Below are 12,315 nucleotides of genomic sequence, written 5' to 3'. Positions count from 1 at the left end.
TCAATAAGCCATTAATTCAACTGATATGCTAAGGGTTAGATGTACTAAGATGGGCCAGTCGCAGTGCAAACATACCACAGTTTGCATTTTCGTTACCACAATTTGCACATTTTGTTGTGTGTACTAAGAAAAAATATGTTAATGAAGACAGCTGCAATACACTAATTTAAATATTATTTGTGTCATCTTGGCGAGATCTCTATTGAGAGTTGTGCGACATTTTTTCAAATAGCGGAGGTTGAGTTGTGGTTTGTTACAGCAGAGGGTGCCTGAAGGATAACGTCTATACATGCAAGGGTGCAAGAATCAAAATAACATTGTTTTTGTTAAATGTAAATGCCATCTGTACAATGCACTCTGGTCCGTCTTCATTTTTGGTGGTGAAGGCTGGGGCCCCACTACACAATCTGATGGGATTAAACTGCCTTTCATTTTAAGGCCACATGTTTGTCCGACATGAGAAGGTGTCGGGTTTAAAAACAATTCAATAAAATCGCACACACATACAGTTACAGTTCTCCATTGTATTTTTTAATATAAATCATTGTGCTGAAATAACATTAATGTGTTTTGGGTACGTTACACATTACATTATGTAATAATATAAATCTGTACAGTAGGCCTATACAGTATACAGTACAGCAGTAAAATTAAATAAATACCTAGCGCACTTTTTTTTTTTTTTTACTTAGTAGCCACCAATTGTTTTTTAATAATTTCTCCCAATTTAGAATGTCTCCTGTGCTGACTCAGAAGGGTGAAGATTAACACGCACTGTCCTCTGAAGTGTGTGCCGCCAGCCGTCCGCTTCTTTTCACACTGCAGACTAACCATGCAGCCACCTCAGAGCTACAGCGTTGGAGGACAATGCAGCTCTGGGCAGCTTACAGGCAAACTCACAGTCGGATTAGCCTGGACTTGAGCCCCCTAGTGCACTTTTTGGTACTTTAGCCTACTGGTAATACAAAATAAACAAAAGGATTTTAGGGTTTATTTTATTTTAATTATTATTATTTTTAACTTGGTCTACTTAGTAGCATGAGGTACTTGGGTGTTCATCTCAAAAATACGTTGGGCACAGCTGGCAACACACAAGAAAAAGGGACTGGGAAATGCCAGCAACAATTACGACTGTTTAAAAAATGCTTTCAAAAGTTCTTAACAAATTGATTCAGTTGTAAGTGTCGCAATTGCCCGCAGCTTTAGTACATCTCATTACAATCCCTCATTGAGTCTCCACCCTGTCTTTGCGAATTTCTGCAGGAACACCCAGAATTATATATTAATTTAAGGCTAAAGCGCAAATAAGAACTGCGGCTGCAAAGCATGCGCTAAAATGATGCTAACAGCATTGTGTTTGTTTAGCACATTTCACGCTACATGTGATTTGCATGTGATTTGCAACGATTGCGACAGACGCACCACTTTAGTACATCTACCCTAAGTGTTTAAAATATGTTTAATTTTACAGTAAAATAAAACAGAGTAAACAAAACAAAATTTATTATAGTTATAAAATTACTTTATGTGAATTTGGCAGAGTGGTTGCAGTGCATAGCTGCGGTGACGTCACGGACCAGGAAGAAGCAACACAAAACAAAGAAGGATGGTATGGGCAAACGACGCTGCTGTGCTCGTATTTTTTATTGAAATGAAAAATAAATGAAAAATAAATACTTGAACAAAACAAAAGAACAGCATGGAATTCTGGCGAAACTCATCGTTCCCAAGAAACCCAGTCACTCAGATCTGCGGTTTATAGACTTCTCAAGAAACATTGTCATTAGGAACTGGTTTTCATCTCATCTGTCCTCTCATAAATAAAGCAGATCTGAAATAGCAATTCTTCACTCTTCACTCCTTTAGAATTGGAGCTGCAACTTCAGCTGCCAGTGCAGGACTAAATCAACATGTTATTAGAACTCTAGGTCGCTAGACTTTATCAGCAGTTGAGACGTATATTCGAACATCAGAGTCAGACATTATTTCAGCCCTGTAATCCCTAGCTAGCTTGCCCGGGGAAGGGGTGCCCTCTCCGCTGGGACTACCAGAGGTTTCCACCTTAAAGTAAAAAGAAAAAAGAAAGGTGTTTTTTCCTCTCCGCTGCATGGGTGCCTTTCTTCTAGGTTGTCTTACTAATCTTGCTATGTCCTGTTTGTCTTCAATTCTATAGTGTTGTGCAGGGCGCAGTCTTGTTTCCCCTCACAAGTATGGAACTTTCTAACAGGGAGTCAGGGTCCATTCTCTGGAGAGAGATATTGATCACGTCCCCTAGCTTCTCAAGCATTCGCCATAGGCGCCGGAGATGGGTGGGCCAACAGGCCACTGCCCACGCACTTTTAAAACGGGGGGGGGCCCTGCCCACTCACTTTTTACAGTGAGTGCGAAAAAAATAAAAATAAAAAAAATAAAATGCACTTAATCTCATTGATCTTCCAAAACACAGTGACACAGCTAAGTCAAATACATCCAGAAATTAAGCTTTTTAATAAATCCTATGCAACAAACTTCACGATGCCATATGTTCAGATTGATTAAACCGGCTTCCGTACTACTAGGTCTGCGTGCAAGTTAAAGCTTGAGATCCGTATATTTGCGGGCGCTGGAAAGACAATACCATATTTTCAAAAAGGGGTGTTTAACTCTCTGACAAATGTAGTGATTTTTATAGAAATGACCCGTAATCAGCTTCTGTATCCTGAGTAGTGTTTTATTTAAATTTGACACCAAATAATTAATGGGTGTTTAAATATACTATATATATATTATATATATATATATATATATTATATATATATATATAAAAAATATTTTTTACTTTTCGTATGGAGCCCTTTGTGCCTCAATGACACCCTTGTTGTCAATAAGGTGATAATTAGCAAACTTGTAAAATTTCCAGACAACACAAAGTTTTGGGGGAGGGCCATTTTCAGCCAGCAAGGAAATCCAAAACAATTGTGCCTTATTTAAGAAATAGTTACCTGCTGTATACCTGGGAACATCATCTCCTTGGTTGCTGAAACAAACAGAGACCCATTTGACAGCTCTAGTTTTATACCAGTTTCTCTAACTCTGTATGACTGTAAAATGCTAACAAAAATTCTGGCAAGCAGAATACAAAAACATTTCATTAAACTTATCCACCCTGATCAATCAACAGACCATTTTAAAGAAAAAAAAACAAAACAACTAAAAAATAATTATCCCCCCGGAATAAGTCGGTTGGGAAACACTGGTGTAGTTTTATTAAACACTAATAATACCACAGAATAATTTCACTGCCGTTAAAAATAAGACCTTAACCTTTCTGTTCACCTTTCTTTAACTTTCTGTAGGTAACGTGAAAGTTTGTGTTGTTAAACAGGTGAGTTGAGTGCTTCTGCTATGCTGCCTGTGCACCCACTGTCACACTGTCCGTTACATGTGCTCTCCAGCTCCAACACTGCAATTTGCTGTCTGTTCTGCCTTCTACAGCATCCAGCAAAGTTTACTAGTTAGCCTATTAAACTAGCCTTCCTTATCCACACAGGGGGTCATTTTCAGTTGGTTAATGGGTTTACGTTGAGTGTACAGTATAGTACAGTACAGTACAGTATAGTATCTTGGTGTGTGGCGAGTCTCCCTTAGTCCAGCCAGATGTGAGTTGGGCAGTCGCTATGACACAGGTCAAGCAAATAACTGTCAAGCAATTAACTGTTTTTTTTTTTTTTAATATACGCAACACAATGAGAATGTCTGTTTATTTTCAAATATTGTGAACTTATAACACAAAGATTTAGTTTAGTTTTTTTTTAAGTATTTTTTTTTTGTCATAAATTGCTGACATTTCAAGGACTGCAGATACTTCGACACAGTAAGCAAGTTACTTGTGTTATTAAATTAAATAATACATATTTGAGTGTTGTGGTAATACAATTTGAGTAAACTTTTATATAATTGGTCTTATATTAATAACTATTTAGTCCCATGTGTGTACTGTACAGGCGTAGCTTGCTCTGGAAAGCTTCTGAAAGTGCTGAATCTTTTTTTTTTTTTTTTTAAATAACTCTGTTTATACAGTATTGCAACAATCAGTAACATACTTTGTGAATAATTGATAAAAATTCCTGAACAGATTATTGCAATATGCTTTCTGAATTTTTTTAAAATTAAAATCAGAATTTAGTTTTTTTAAAGCTGTCAAAACTGTCATGTAAACGCACTGATTTACCTATTTAAACCCTATTTTTAACAAGCCGATTGTGGCTTGTTAATGGTTTCTGCATCCTTGTTGTTATGTGTCAATGGCTTGTGTTGCACTTTGTTTGTTTGTTTTTACCAGTTTTTTTTTTTTTTTTTTTTAATCATCTTAAGTGACCACTTTTTAAAATACCAACAAATTCAAGGACACACATCCATCGTCATTATGCTAACAATCACTATAGTTATAATGTAAAAATCATGTATCACAAATAGCTTAAGAGACAGGATTCTGTCATTGCAACAGGATAGGTCACATCTCACAGAGACAGCTTCATCTTTGAAGATATTCAATGTTTCAGTGTTTTTTTGCTGGGCAATCCCTATTACTAATGTATACATTTTACAGTCTAGGTATGGAAAGAAGCACAGAGAACTACTTCAATTTTGATTATGTAGACTTTGAATGAGCTGGAACAATTTTGTGTTAAAAGTTAAAAAAGTTAAAAAATCACTAGAATCATGCCAAAAGCTCATTGACAAATATCCTAATCATTTAAAGGAGGTTATTATTGCTAAAGGTGCCTAAACTAGCTATTAATTTAATTTTGTCAGGGTATGAACACTTTTGAATTAGAATTTTTGAATAAAAAAATGATAATACTGAAATAAATAACTGTAGACACGTATTTCTTGTAATGTTTTTTCCTCGTCCACAAACAAAACTTTTGCTACAAAAGATTTTTCCTATAATTATTTATTTATTTTCACAAGTATTCACTACAGACCTACTGACTCTCATTCATATCTACAATATGACTCCTCACACCCAAAGGCTTGGCTGGACTCAATTCCCTATTCCCAGCTTTTAAGACGTATTTGCACTTTTCATTAAAAGAGAGGAAATATGTGGATTTTTTGCAAATTGCGATTTTCCAGACAAGATCATCAACACTGCTAAATCCCATGTTTTGTTTTTAGACAGAAAGCATGCTTTACATACCTCTAAAAACACACAGTGAACAGAATTCCTCTAGTCCTCACTTACATCCTACCAATAGAGAAGTACAGAAAATTGTGCAAAGAAATATTAAAAATCTACAGCATCTACAGCACCTATTTTTAAAAATCATCCACTAATGTCCTATAGAAGATATTAACTCTCTAATAATCTGATTATGCCCTCTAGTGGCCAACTGTTGAATCTCTTGCCAGTAGTTGCACAACACAATGACATGCAAATATATTAACTCCCAAACTGAGATCAGAGGCCTTAAATCATCACTCGGCATCCACCAGCCCTTTACATGTACGTCTAAAATACTACTGCATCATTTGCACAAAATGCAACCAATTATACACTGAAATTAAATGACGTTTAGCAGACCGCTTTGTGGAACATTTACAAAGCATTTGAATCAACACCTTGACATTTCCAGTAGCCCAACACTTTAAAAGCAATAATCACACTGCTGAAGACATCATCATCTGTGGATTCAGTCAGTGTTTTGGTACAAATTCTACTTGGAAGCAAAGAGAATGTGATCTTATCTTCAAACTTGGAACTTTTGAGCCTCTTGCAATGAACATTCTACTCTGACATCATCTTAACACCATCCTCAGAATATTTGAAAGTCAACAAGTTTACTGCACTGTGTTTACTTTCTACACAGCTGAAGAAGGGCTTTTGCCCGAAACGTCCTGAAATAAATGTTTTTTAATCATTTAAACCTTTTGTATGCATCAATTTTTTTTCAATTTTAATTTATATATATATATATATATATATATATATATATATATATATATATATATATATATATATATATATATATATATAATAATTAAAGTCTCTTTTTGATAAAGAAACAAATTTAAAAAATTAAATACTAATATATATATATATATATATATATATATTATATCTATATAATATATCATCGAACTATTATATATAGATTAATATATAGATATATAATATAGGTTGATATTTCCAAAATATTCTCTTAAGAGAAATTTTTAATATTTTAAAAATTAATATATTAAATATATAATTGATATATATATATATATATATATATTTTTACCAAGTGTCTAATGATTTTTAATTTTTCTTGCACGCACAGTCTGTTTCTCTGTACTAGAGTCTGCCTCTTTACAAAGAGGGTACACTGTGCCAGTTGTCTGTTTTTTCAAGTCAGCTTCCCATTTTTACAGTCTAACTGCGCATGCCTTAGCTGCAGACAATTTCACTTAGAATTACTGTTCATTTTATTTTGTACTGCACATCACAAACTAAAATATAAAGAACAATTAAAAACAAAGCATTAATATTGTACTGTTATCATATACACATGCATTGCACAATAACACAAAGCAAATTAAATATCTACTTGCTGAAGCGGTTTTTTAAGCAATGCACTTGCAAAATGTGCAGTGCAGTGATGTTAACTCCCTAGTAACATGTTGGGAATTGATTCTTTCAATGCAGCGGTTTGGGCATTTGAGAAAGGAGAGGAAGATTCATGAAATTAATTGATTCATGAAATTAAGTTGATGAGACGCAATTACCCGTCCCAGTATGAATTAAAATGTTGTGCTGCTTTTTATACGAAAAATGAGAGAAACCGGGTTGTATAGAGGATTTATATTGGACCCTGACACCCCTGATAAAACAAGGGAGTGGTTGTACAGTATTTGTTATTGGTCTCTTGCTATATCGAGGTCCTCGATATATAGCACATTTGTACTGGCACCCAGCACCCGCGATATACTGAGGGGGTTGTGTGTGTGTATGGGGGTTGTGTGTGTGTATGCGTATATATATATATATATAAGATATATCTATCTATATATATATATATATATATATATATATATATATATATAGTGACAAAGTTGTTCCTTCTTGGTATATTGTGGTCACAGGTTTGAGCGGGGACAGCACAATTGACACAAAACTATTTATACGTAAGAATGAGAAAAAGCAGGTTGCATAGAGGATTTATATTGGACCCTGACACCCCTGATAAAACAAGGTAGTGGTTGTACAGTATTTGTTATTAGCCTATATGTTTTTCTATCGGTCTCTCGCTATATTGTGACCCTCGATATATATATCAGATTTGTATTGGAACCTGTGACAAAGTCCTTCCTTCTTGGTATATTGTGGTCACAAATTTGAGCGGGTACAGCACAATTGATACAATACTGCAAGTTATTTTAAACAGGGTGGTACCTGTGTGTTTATTTTCAAGGGAAAGTCCAGTGTTCATAAATAATAATGAGGTAGTTTTCCAAAACAAGGTCAAAACAGCCAACAGGGTTATCAGAACATTCTCTCTCTCTCTCTCTCTCTCTCTCTCTCTCTCTCTCTCTCTCTCTCTCTCTCTCTCTCTCTAATTTCCATGCAATGCTACAAGATGTTGTACAGTATCAGGGGCTACATCTACACTCTGGCAGGACAATATTTTTTACCTGTAGGGCAATTTTATTGCAAAATTTAAAGGGAATGGACAAAATTTGAAATAAGAAAATGGTATATCCTGCCCTGTCTCCATTTAGCATCTAATTGAGGTCATGCTCTCAGTGCCAAGTTTTAAATACATCTGCTCCTCTTTAAAGTCTCCATTTCATTTTTGGAGAGTGAAGACCAACACTGAACCCAATATTCTGATTGTCGCATAACCTCCTTTAACTTTAAAAATGAAGCAGGACCACCTCCCTCCCTCTTCATACTACCAATGAACCAAATATATTATTAATTTGTTTTCTCATTTTTCAACACCAACACTGGTGTAGGCAGCTGCTTGCCAGCCATGCAGATATGCTCATAATAAAGTGTGTCATTCACATTAGGTCTTCACAGGTCTACCTGGACCCAAGACCCGACTCCTACCGAACAAGTTTTCAGGTCGGTCTGATTTTGTTGACTCAGTAATACGCAAACTGTCGATTACTATTAAAGAGGCTCTTTTGGTACTAAAAACCATTGTTTATAATTCATGTTGCTTGGATTGGCTTCCCCCAGTAGCACATGACATGGCTTGCTGAGTGCAGCAGCAGAAACGTGACCCATGTCGAAGGGGTTTCTTTTAGACCACTTTTAAAAGTCGGAGTAATGGATTTGTTTATGAGGACATGAAAGAAACTTAAGAAAAACAAATTCCATGAATAAAAGCTCACAGAAAAATGCAAGTCTGCGGTGTGGGAATGATTTATTGTTATTGTGGACAAAGTAGGAAAATAAGTTTTGCAAAACACAAATTTTATATTTCAATTCCATCTGCTCTTGTGTTAAGTTTGTAATAAAATCACGCATTTACAAAATTGTACTTCAGTTCATTTGATTTTCAGATAATATATTTATCTTTACATCATTTACACAAACATATTATATATTTAATTTTACAGTCCTACGTAGGATGGAATAAACTCTGTCTGTAGGTCGGATTTCCATCTTCTCTAGGAAAAAAAAAAACCACTGCTTTAATACTGGATCTCGTCAGTGTATACACTATGCTGGGGAAAGGAAAAGTGTTTCATTGTTTTTTGGGCTGGATTGTATCCGGGTCTACTAACAAAACTTTACGTCGGGTCGGGTAAATAATTGTCAGTTCATGATCGGGTCGGGCTGATTAATTTGGACCCGTGAAGACCTCTGATTCACAGCCAATTCTCACAGGAAGGCAAGGACAAAACCATCACAAATTGCAACACCGCCAAACTAAACAGATCATAACACTAACAAAGTCATTACAAGAACATTTGTCTGTAATTTCTTACCGTTTTAGCTAACAAAATAATTCCATCTCTGTGCGTGTAATAATGTATGGTACCTATGAACATGTCAGTTGAATTATTTTATTGTATATTGAACAAAAATATAAACGCAACATGTAAAGTGTTGGTCCCATGTTTCATGAGCTGAAAGAAATGATCCCAGAAATTTTCCATACGCACAAAAAGCTTATTTCTCTCAAATTTTGTGCACAAATTTGTTTACATCCCTGTTAGTGAGCATTTCTCCTTTGCCAAGATAGTCCATCCACCTGACAGGTGTGGCATATCAAGAAGCTGATTAAACAGCATGATCATTACAGTTGTGCACCTTGTGTTGGGGACAATAAAAGGCCACTCTAAAATGTGCAGTTTTGTCACACAGCACAATGCCACAGATGTCTCAAGTTTTGAGGGTGCGTGCAATTGGCATGCTGACTGCAGGAATGTTCACCAGAGCAGTTGCCAGAGAACTGAATGTTCATTTCTCTACCATAAGCCGCCTCCAACGTCGTTTTAGAGAATTTGGCAATACGTCCAACCGGCCTCACAACCACAGACCACGTGCAACCACGCTAGCCCAGGACCTCCTGGACAGCTGATGAAACTGTGGGTTTGCACAACCGAAGAATTTCTGCACAAGCTGTCAGAAACCATCTCAGGGAAGCTCATCTGTGTGCTTGTCGTCCTCACCAGGGTCTTGACCTGACTGCAGTTCGTCATTGTAACCGACTTCAGTGGGCAAATGCTCACCTTCGATGGCCACTGGCACGCTGGAGAAGTGTGCTCTTCACGGATGAATCCCGGTTTCAACTGTACTGGGCAGATGGCAGACAGCGTGTATGGCGTCGTGTGGGCAAGTGGTTTGCTTATGTCAATGTTGTGAACAGAGTGCTCCATGGTGGAGGTAGGGTTATGGTATGGGCAGGCATAAACTACGGACAATGAACACATTTGCATTTTATCGATGGCAATTTGAATGCACAGAGATACCGTGACGAGATCCTGAAGCCCACTGTCGTGCCATTCATCCACCGCCATCACCTTATGTATCAGCATGATAATGCACCGCCCCATGTTGCAAGGATCTGTACACAATTCCTGGAAGCTGAAAATGTCCCAGTTCTTCCATGGCCTGCATACTCACCAGACATGTCACCCATTGAGCACGTTTGGGAAGCTCTGGATCGACGTGTTCATTTCCGCCAATATCCAGCAACTTTGCACAGACATTGAAGAGGAGTGGGACAACATTCCACAGGCCACAATCAACAGCCTGATCAACTCTATGAGAAGGAGATGTGTCGCACTGCATGAGACAAATGGTGGTCACACCAGATACTGACTGGTTTTCTGATCCACGCCCCTACCTTTTTTTTTTAAGGTATCTGTGACCAACAGATGCATATCTGTATTCCCAGTCATGTGAAATCCATAGATTAGGGCCTAATTAATTTATTTTAATTGACTGATTTCCTTATATGAACTGTAACTCAGTAAAATCTTTGAAATTGTTGCATGTTGCGTTTATATTTTTGTTCAGCATAATTTACTGCAGGCCAATTATTTTATATACAGTACACAGGAGGAAGTGCAGTTTGTTTATCACACTACTGTTTTTGTCTTTATATCTCTGTCAGGTATTTCCTGTCTATGCAGTTTGGCTGCTTTTTTGTGGTATTAGATTGATGTTACGGCTAGAACAAACACTGCATATACAGCTCTGGAAAAAATTAAGAGACCACTGCAAAATTACCAGTTTCTCTGGTTTTACTATTTATAGGTATGTGTTTAGGTAAAATGAACATTTCAACAACTACTGACAACATTTCTCCCAAATTCCAAATAAAAATATTGTCATTTAGAGCATTTATTTGCAGAAAATGACAACTGGTCAAAATAACAAAAAAGATGCAGTGTTGTCAGACCTCGAATAATGCAAAGAAAATAAGTTTATATTCATTTTTAAACAACACAATACTAATGTTTTAACTTAGGAAGAGTTCAGAAATCAATATTTGGTGGAATAACCCTGATTTTCAATCACAGCTTTCATGCATCTTTCACATTGATGTTGGGTGACTTTATGCCACTCCTGGCGCAAAAATTCAAGCAGCTCGGCTTTGTTTGATGGCTTGTGACCATCCATCTTCCTCTTGATCACATTCCAGAGGTTTTCAATGGGGTTCAGGTCTGAAGATTGGGCTGGCAATGACAGGGTCTTGATCTGGTGGTCCTCCATCCACACCTTGATTGACCTGATTGTGTGGCATGGAGCATTGTCCTGCTGGAAAAACCAATCCTCAGAGTTGGGGAACATTGTCAGAGCAGAAGGAAGCAAGTTTTCTTCCAGGACAACCTTGTACTTGGCTTGATTCAAGCGTCCTTCACAAAGACAAATCTGCCCAATTCCAGCCTTGCTGAAGCACCCCCAGATCATCAATGATCCTCCACCACATTTCACAGTGGGTGCGAGACACTGTGGCTTGTAGGCCTCTCCAGGTCTCCGTCTAACCATTAGATGACCAGGTGTTGGGCAAAGCTGAAAATTGGACTCATCAGAGAAGATGACCTTACTTCAGTCCTCTACGGTCCAATCCTTATGGTCTTTTGCAAACCTCAGCCTGGCTCTTCTTTGCTTCTCATTGATGAAGGGGTTTTTTCTAGCTTTGCACGACTTCAGCCCTGCCCCTAAGAGCCTGTTTCGAACCGTCCTTGCCGTGCACTTCTCCCCAGCTGTCGTTTGCCATTCTTTTTGTAGGTCACTTGATGTCATCCTACGGTTGCTGAGTGACATTCGAATGAGTTGGCTGTCATCCCGGTCAGTGGAGAGTCGTTTTCGCCCTCTGCCGGTCTGTAGCTTTGTTGTCCCCAATGTGTGCTGCTTGACCTTGTTCTTATGAAGCGCCGTCTTTGAAATTTTAAGGATGGAAGCAACCCGACGCTCACTGTATCCCTCTGCCAGTAAAGCCAGAATTGAACCCTTCTTTTCCTCACTCAAAACTTTCCTTTTCAACTCTTTGGGCATGGTCAATAGTTATTTTTTGATTCCAATTACTTTTGAGGTACTATTAGCACTGTTTTGCCATCCAGCTGGTCCTATTGCAAGAGGATAGTGATGACCACAGGAGTGGTTTTTATACTTTTCCTCGTTAAATAAGATTTGGTTCAGGTGATCCCCTAATCAGTACCTCATTCAGTAGAATGAGGTGCGCCTGTGTTGGAATTCAACAGACACTGGAATGGAATGGCTGCCATACATGTAGAGATGCTGATTTAAGAAAAATTTGCAGTGGTCTCTTAATTTTTTCCAGAGCTGTATGTATGCATTTATGTTTCTAATTGGAGACTGGTAGA

The sequence above is a fragment of the Polyodon spathula genome, chromosome 4 (genome assembly GCF_017654505.1).
Source record: "Polyodon spathula isolate WHYD16114869_AA chromosome 4, ASM1765450v1, whole genome shotgun sequence".
NCBI classification, from domain to species: domain Eukaryota; kingdom Metazoa; phylum Chordata; class Actinopteri; order Acipenseriformes; family Polyodontidae; genus Polyodon; species Polyodon spathula.
Note: the sequence above shows the minus strand (reverse complement) of the source record.